Source organism: Phodopus roborovskii, unplaced genomic scaffold, assembly GCF_943737965.1.
Source record: "Phodopus roborovskii unplaced genomic scaffold, PHOROB, whole genome shotgun sequence".
Classification (NCBI taxonomy): Eukaryota; Metazoa; Chordata; class Mammalia; order Rodentia; family Cricetidae; genus Phodopus; species Phodopus roborovskii.
The window spans coordinates 91,788-99,203 of NW_026126326.1; the positions used below are offsets into that span (position 1 = coordinate 91,788).

The 7,416-nt window shown below is 34.5% G+C and overlaps 1 pseudogene; it reads left to right on the top strand.

Annotated features, from left to right (window-relative positions):
* Positions 1-5,124: 5,124 nt before the first annotated feature.
* On the top strand, positions 5,125-6,039 carry LOC127218689 (dnaJ homolog subfamily B member 6-like; annotated as a pseudogene).
* Positions 6,040-7,416: the final 1,377 nt, after the last annotated feature.

A 7,416-nucleotide genomic window follows, 5' to 3' on the forward strand; every position in this document is an offset into this window, starting at 1 on the left:
TGTGCTCCCAAAGTCCGCCTGTGAACCAGGGATACACTCTGGCTCCACCACCCGAGGTCTGCTAGACTGCTCAGGGGGACCTGAGTCAGTCCCATGGTGGCTTCCCAGCCATCAGTCTGGTGGCCCTTTAGCTCCTCCTTGTTCAGGTAAGCTGTCTCTATGTGTTTCTTCAGCCTGGTCTTGTCCTCTCCATCTGCATCTGAATTCTATTTCGACTCAGTGTTTATGTATGGGTGTTTGCTCCTGTTTCCAACAGGCATTAGTTGAGGGCTCCATGGATAAGTTAGTTGTTGATCTCACTCTCCGGGAAGGGCATTTATGGTAGCCTTTCCACGGAAGCTCCAATTGTTATTTGGCAGCAGTCTTGTATGTAGTTCTCTAGACCTTTCTTTGTGTTCTAAGTCCTATTTTTCAAGTAACTATCTTAAAATAATTTTCTTTAGAGAAACAGTAAATTGATGATTCTTAGACAATATTAATCAATGTCATTTGTTTAAAATACATTGATTATGCATGAGGAGTCATGATTATGAATTTATGTAAACTGCCTTTGGCTAATAAACAATGAGAATTAATATATAAATGTAGTAATTGTCAATTGGATCAATGATAAGTAATTTATATAGATTTAAATTATATCTATTACCTCAGGCCATCATTGACTTCTTTAATAACTGTGTTGGAACATACTCTTGAGCAATTACAACTCAATTGCTATCAAATACCCAAGATTGTAAAATGAATTTTAAAAATTACATGCTTGAACATTTAGAGAAATTAAAATCCTGTTTATTTTTGATTGCTTATTATATAGATCACTGAACATCTTCCATGTTTAATTTCAGTAAATTTATCTGTTGTTTTCTGCTGCCTTCAAATAAGTGGATTTTAAGAATGAGATTTGAAATAAAGTTTATCCCCAGTGTAACACCATATGGGTCTAATATATTTCCTCTCAACCATAATATGACCAGTCCACATACTTATTCTTTAATTAGAAAATACCAAGGTTAAGTTGAAGAATCTATTTTATAATGAAAATTCCAGGATAACACCCCCCCAAGCACTTCTGGGGAAAATCATAATGGCATGCCCCATGCCATGCATTAAGGAAAATTTGACACACAAACTGTATTTTCTGAGACAAAAAATGTGGTTTCAAAAAAAAAAAATAGTAGCTGCCAGTATTTAAAGGGTTTAAAGGGTTTAGGCTTCAATTTCCTTAAAGAAAAATCATCCCATTGAGTTACATTCTAGTATTTTCATATGAAAGAATGGCAAATGAGCTATGCTTCTTTTTCTTATAAATACATGAAAAGATGAAACCAGCACTCTGAGATATGACCCCTGTCAATTTCCTGTCTTAGCTAAATGCATTCTCTAACAATTTGTATCCGAAAGGATTCATTACTGAAAATATGATATTAAATACAGTTGTGTTGAGATTTAAATTGTAAAAGTGGCAAAGTAGGTAAAATGGCTAGTTCTTTTCTTACATGTTTGCAAAATATCACATACATAGCAGGATTGTCAGTGAAATATTGGGAAAAGGGTAAAAAGCCAAAGAGAGAACCTGATTTGAATGCACTTTCTGATCACAAAAAACAAAAAAAATAAAATAAAATAAAATAAAAAAAAAATAAGTACTGAAGCTGCAGCTTTCTTATCCTCACAAAGAAATAAGGTCAAATAAATACCCTTGTTGACAGAATGCAAAAGTATGGATTTGTTTGTTAATCTCTTAATCCACACACTAAGAACTGAGTTATCAAAGTCCTGCTCCTTCTGGACAAAAGGAAACAATATTTGCCAAGGACAGATTGTATATGTGAAAGCTAGGATAAATAGTGAGACTAATAGAGTGAAGATTTTCATTTCAAAACAGAAGTGATTCCAATACAGAGATATTTCTCACAAATATTTTCCATCAAAAATTAATTGACAGGGATTATGGAGAAGACTCAGTGGTTAAGAATATTGGCTACTCTTCCAGAACAAGATTTTATTCCTAGCCACCATGTAGTGGTTCCTAACTATCTACCTCCAGTCCCAGCGGATCTGATGCCCTCTTCTGATGTCCATGTTTGTGTGTGTGTTTGTGTGTGTGTGTCTCTGTGTGCATGTGTTTGTGTGTATAGACAAAGTACTCCCATAATTAAAATAAACTGATATATGAAACTAGTTATGTGTCTCTTATATAAGGAGACACATGGTTTTACTCTGCCATAAGAACATAGGAAAGGGTGAATTAACATATAAATGAAGGACTATTCATAGATTCATCAGAAAAGTGTGGTAACAGGACACACACTCTTAGGAATAAATCAAACCCTTAAACGTGTGAAATAAATTAAAATTATGAGCACATTGAATTGAGTATAGTTGTGATAGGCTACATAAACATTAAAACTAGGCCCAGCATGGTGGCACTCCACTTTAATCTCAGCACTCTGGAAGCAGAGACAGGCAGATACCTTTGGAATTGAGGCTAGCTTGCTATGCATAATGAGTTCCAGGACATCCATGGATACATACTGATATCTAGTCCTAATAAAACAACACATTCAATATTAAATGATGTAACTTATTCATATAAACAAGAGAAGGAAAACTAGCTAGGCATGGTGGTGTATGCCTTTACTCCCAACACTTAGGAAGAAGGTTAAGTGGATATCTGTGAGTAGAAGGCCAGCCTAGTTTACAAAGCAATGTCAGAGCAGCCGAGTTGCTACACAGAGAAATCCTACTTTGAAAAACAAACAAAAATAAGGAAAATAGAGTAATCATAAGTATAAATGCAGAAAAAGAAATAAACCCACATTAATGACTTTTGAGTTTTAATAAGGATCAGGATAAACAAATAGGCTGAGTAGATGTTTATTCAGGGAGAAATAACTTACGATCTAGAGAGAGGAACACCAGTAGGTTCCACTGGATCACTGCATGCTCTCATCTCTGTGTCCTCCAACCAGAGAGCATTCCCTGGCTCCTCCTCAGACCTAGTTCCACAAGTCACTTCCGCCCCTGGCTCCACCCCACAATGTGCATGGACAGTGCCACAGAAGCAGACAAAGTGAATATCTCATTACAAATGACAATAAAACTTAGTATAATGGGAATAGTAGGGGCATTTTCAACTTAATAAAGTTCTTTATTTCACACACACACACACACTACAAAAACAAAATAAGAGGAATTAGCACTAATTAGTCATCGATATCTCTCAACATCAGGTTCTAAGTTCCTTAATAAAAAAAAAAAAAAAAAAAAAAAAAAAAAAAAAAACACTAACAGAATTGAAAAAAAAAAACAAGACCCTTCCTTCTGCACCTTACATGAAAACAAACTTTAATACCAGGGACATACATCATCTATGAGTAAAGGAAAAAAAGGTATTACAAACAAATGGACCTAATAAGTAATCCAATATATCCCATTTAATATCTGACAAAATAGACTTCAAACCAAAACTAATTAGAAGTGATAGGAAGGACACTATATATTCATGAAAGGAAACACCAAGCTAGGTGACATTTGAATTTTGAACATCTACACACCAAACAAAAGGTCATACACATTTATAAAATAAACACTATTACAGCTTAAACCAAATATTGACCATCACCCATGACAGTGGAAAACTTTAACACCCCAGTGTCACAAAAATGGAGAGGTCTTCCAGAAAGAAACTAAATAGACTGGAACTAACAGACATTATAAACCAAGTAGAATTAATAGAATTAACAGATATTTAGAGAACATTTCATCCAAACACAAAAGAATACCTTCTTTTTAGTGTCTCATGGAACTTTCTCTAGAACTGACCCCATACTTTGACAGACAGACAGACAGGCAGGCAGGCAGGCAGGCAGTCATGCATGCAAGCACGCACGCACGCACAGAACATCATATGTAAAACAAAAGACAGTCATTTGAACAATGCAACAGCCAACAGAAGACGTAAAGATTTTTTACCAACTATACATCTGATAGATGCTAATATCCAAAATATAAACTTTACTAAAAAAAATGATATCAAAAAACAAATATCCCAATTTTAAAAGTGGGCACAGTTCTTGTAAAAGGAGTTCTTAATTGTTCTATGAAAAACAAATAAACAAACAAAAAACCTGGAGTCAGATATGAGGAAAATGCTGAGAGATCAGAGAGAAGGAAGAAACAATGGCCATACCTTATCTCCGTAGTTTCTCATAAGAGAAAAAGTTCCTGTTTACATCCTATTTTCACCTAGCTATCTCATTTCCTGTCTCTGTGTACAGACCTCCAGACCTCTAGGGTTAGCTAGTGGCAAGCTCCATTCTGTGACATCTTTGGGAGACTTGATATTCTTCCAGTTACATTGTTTAACTTTGTTTGGTTTGGGTTGGGTTTAAAAAAAAAATATTATGCATCTACTTATCAAAGGTTTGAAACGTATTTTTTCATGACACATGGTGATTTTTTTAGATCACATAAAGATATATTTTGATGTGAAATTCTTATTGAAAATTGTTGTAACATATAATGACAAAACTCACTCTCTTTCCTCCTATGGCTTTACAATTTATCCTGCCAATATGAATAAAAATCTTGAATTACTCTCTTATGTCCTTGAAAGATAAGTAACAAATGACACTAAATATGTATACATCTTAATTGAAACATACTGAAACTTTAGCAGTAGTATACTTATTTGGCAATATAATTTTCCTAGATTATCAAATTCAGATACAGATAGAATTTTAATTAATTATAACTTTTGAAAATTTTAATTTTTGAATAAAGGAAAAGTATATACAATTTTTAGGACAGAGCTTTAGTTGATAGAATATATGTGTACATAAAATGCAGAAAGGCTTATAAAATTATTGACTTCAAGCTTCCATATATCTGCTATTTTCAAATGGCTTGCTAATTTTTTTCTCTTCCAGTAAAAATGTTTGTTAGTAACTGCCTTCTTAAAACATACTTCCTCGGGAGAAAAGGAGAGAAAGGAAAGCGCGAGGAGATGCCACCACCGCTGCCAGCGCAGCTGTGCCAGAGCCGCGAGGAGACCGGCCGCCAGACTTCTCTCCTCTCGCTGGCCGCTTCATCCTCGAAGTTGTTCCAACAATCTGTTAAAATATGGTGGATTACTATGAAGTTCTGGGAGTGCAGAGACATGCCTCACCTGAGGACATTAAAAAAGGCGTATCGGAAACAGGCACTTAAATGGCATCCGGACAAAAATCCTGAAAACAAAGAAGAGGCAGAGCGGAAGTTCAAACAAATAGATGAGGCATATGAGGCTTTATCAGATGCAAAAAAAAAAAAAAAAAAAAAAACCAGGACATTTATGACAAAAACGGCAAAGAAGGATTAAATATTAAATGGTAGTGGAGAAGGAGATGGAAGTAATTTTGATAGTCTGTTTGAATTTGGCTTCACATCCCGGAATCCAGATGATGTCTTCAGGGAATTTTTTGGTGGGAGGGACCCTTTTTCATTTGACTTCTTTGAAGACCCATTTGATGACTTTTTTGGTAACAGAAGGTGTTCCCGAAGAAATAGAAGCCGTGGTGCAGCCTCGTTTTTCTCTGCCTTCAGTGGATTTCCTTCTTTTGGAGGTGGATTTCCTGCTTTTGATACAGGATTCACTTCGTTCAGGTCACTAGGGCACGGGGGTCTCACTTCGTTCTCTTCAGCATCATTTGGTGGCAGTGGAATGGGCAACTTCAAATCAATATCAACTTCTACTAAGATAGTTAATGGCAAAAAAATCACTACAAAGAGAATTGTGGAGAATGGTCAAGAAAGAGTAGAAGTAGAAGAAGATGGACAGTTAAAGTCCTTGACTATAAATGATAAGGAGAACCTGCTACACTTTGATAACAAGTAATTCAACGCCGCATTTCACAGAAATGTTAAACCTAACAAGCACCATTTGAGGAATAACAGGAACTTTTTTTTTGAAGATTTCAAACGAACTCGACTTTCTGTATAACTGTACCTAATCTAAAGTATTTATAAAACAGCTCATCGGAGCCCCTATTTGTCATATAGACTTTTGAGTTTGTTGTTGGGACCACAAAATAGGACCTTTTTTTTTTTTTTTTTTTTTTTTGTCTTTAAAATTGTTGTATTTCTGTATGCACTTTGCTTTAAACAAAACAAAACGTAATCCGAGGTTAGCCCTGTGACTCTTGAGTAGTGCTAGGATGAGATTGTTCTTTAACACCAGCATGGATCTGCTTCCCATAGTGTTGAAATGTGAGTGAGTAGTGTCAGCCTGCTGTGAGGTTAACATTGCCAGATGAACCTTCTTCAGAAATATTTCAATTTTATTTTCAGTATTTAGTTATGAAAGCTATTACTGCATCAATGTTAATACATTTCTGGTTTAGGGTAAATTAAGGATGTTTTCTAGTTGTGCATGGATGCTGGCAAATCGGTCAGTTCTGACAATTATTTAAATATGTAATGTTAAGCTTAGGTTTAAAAAAGCTGGTAATTTAGGTCTTTGTCATTTGCTTAAAAAAAGAAAAGAAATGTGGATGCGTTTGGTGCATTCTTTCATGAATGGGGTCTGCAAAAAAAAAAAAAAAAAAAAAATACTTCCTCAGTTTAGTTTCGGTCTATTCCATGCATTTGAAAAGGAAATTGTCTCTGCTTTTTTACACTACTGAAATTTTTGTTAAAAGTATTGTATTGTAGGAAAACTTGTAATAGTACAAATAAAGTCACTTTATTTAATACCATTTGAACAATTGCATTGTCATTCAGTGCAATCAAGAATTAGAGGATGCATCTCATATAATCATTTCATGAAGATTGTAAAACGAATGAAAAATTGATAAGTTGATTTCTACAGTAAGTGAGCAATTGTTATCTGACCAAAGATTGAAATTTAGTCATTAATCAATAACTACACAGAAAAGTGTGCCAAAATTCTGGTAGTCACTTCATAGTGCTTTAGCAAAAGGAAATGAATAATCTTTTCAGAGGGAGTGAATGTAAATATTTTATGTGAGGAGAACAACCCTTTCATCCCATCTTCCTTTGTTATAGAGCCTAGCAGCAATACTGTGATTAAATTATCTTTTTATTCATTTGTTAAGAATTTTATAAATGTATACAATGCATTTTGAACATTTAAACTTCCATTCTCATCCAGTTCATCCCAGAACTTCCTTGCTATGTCCCTATTCCAATTTAATGTCCTCTTTACATAGCTTTTAATCCAATCAGTACCTTCTTTGTGTTCATGTATTTAGAGTCATCCACTAGAGTGTAGAAAATCTGAGAGGTACTTTGAAAGATATACCTATATCCATATCTATATATCTTAATATGTATTAAGATGTTCATTTAAACTCCTTTAGCAACTGAGAAAATTTAGTTCACAATTACTAATGAATCAAACACTGTTTCCTTTAA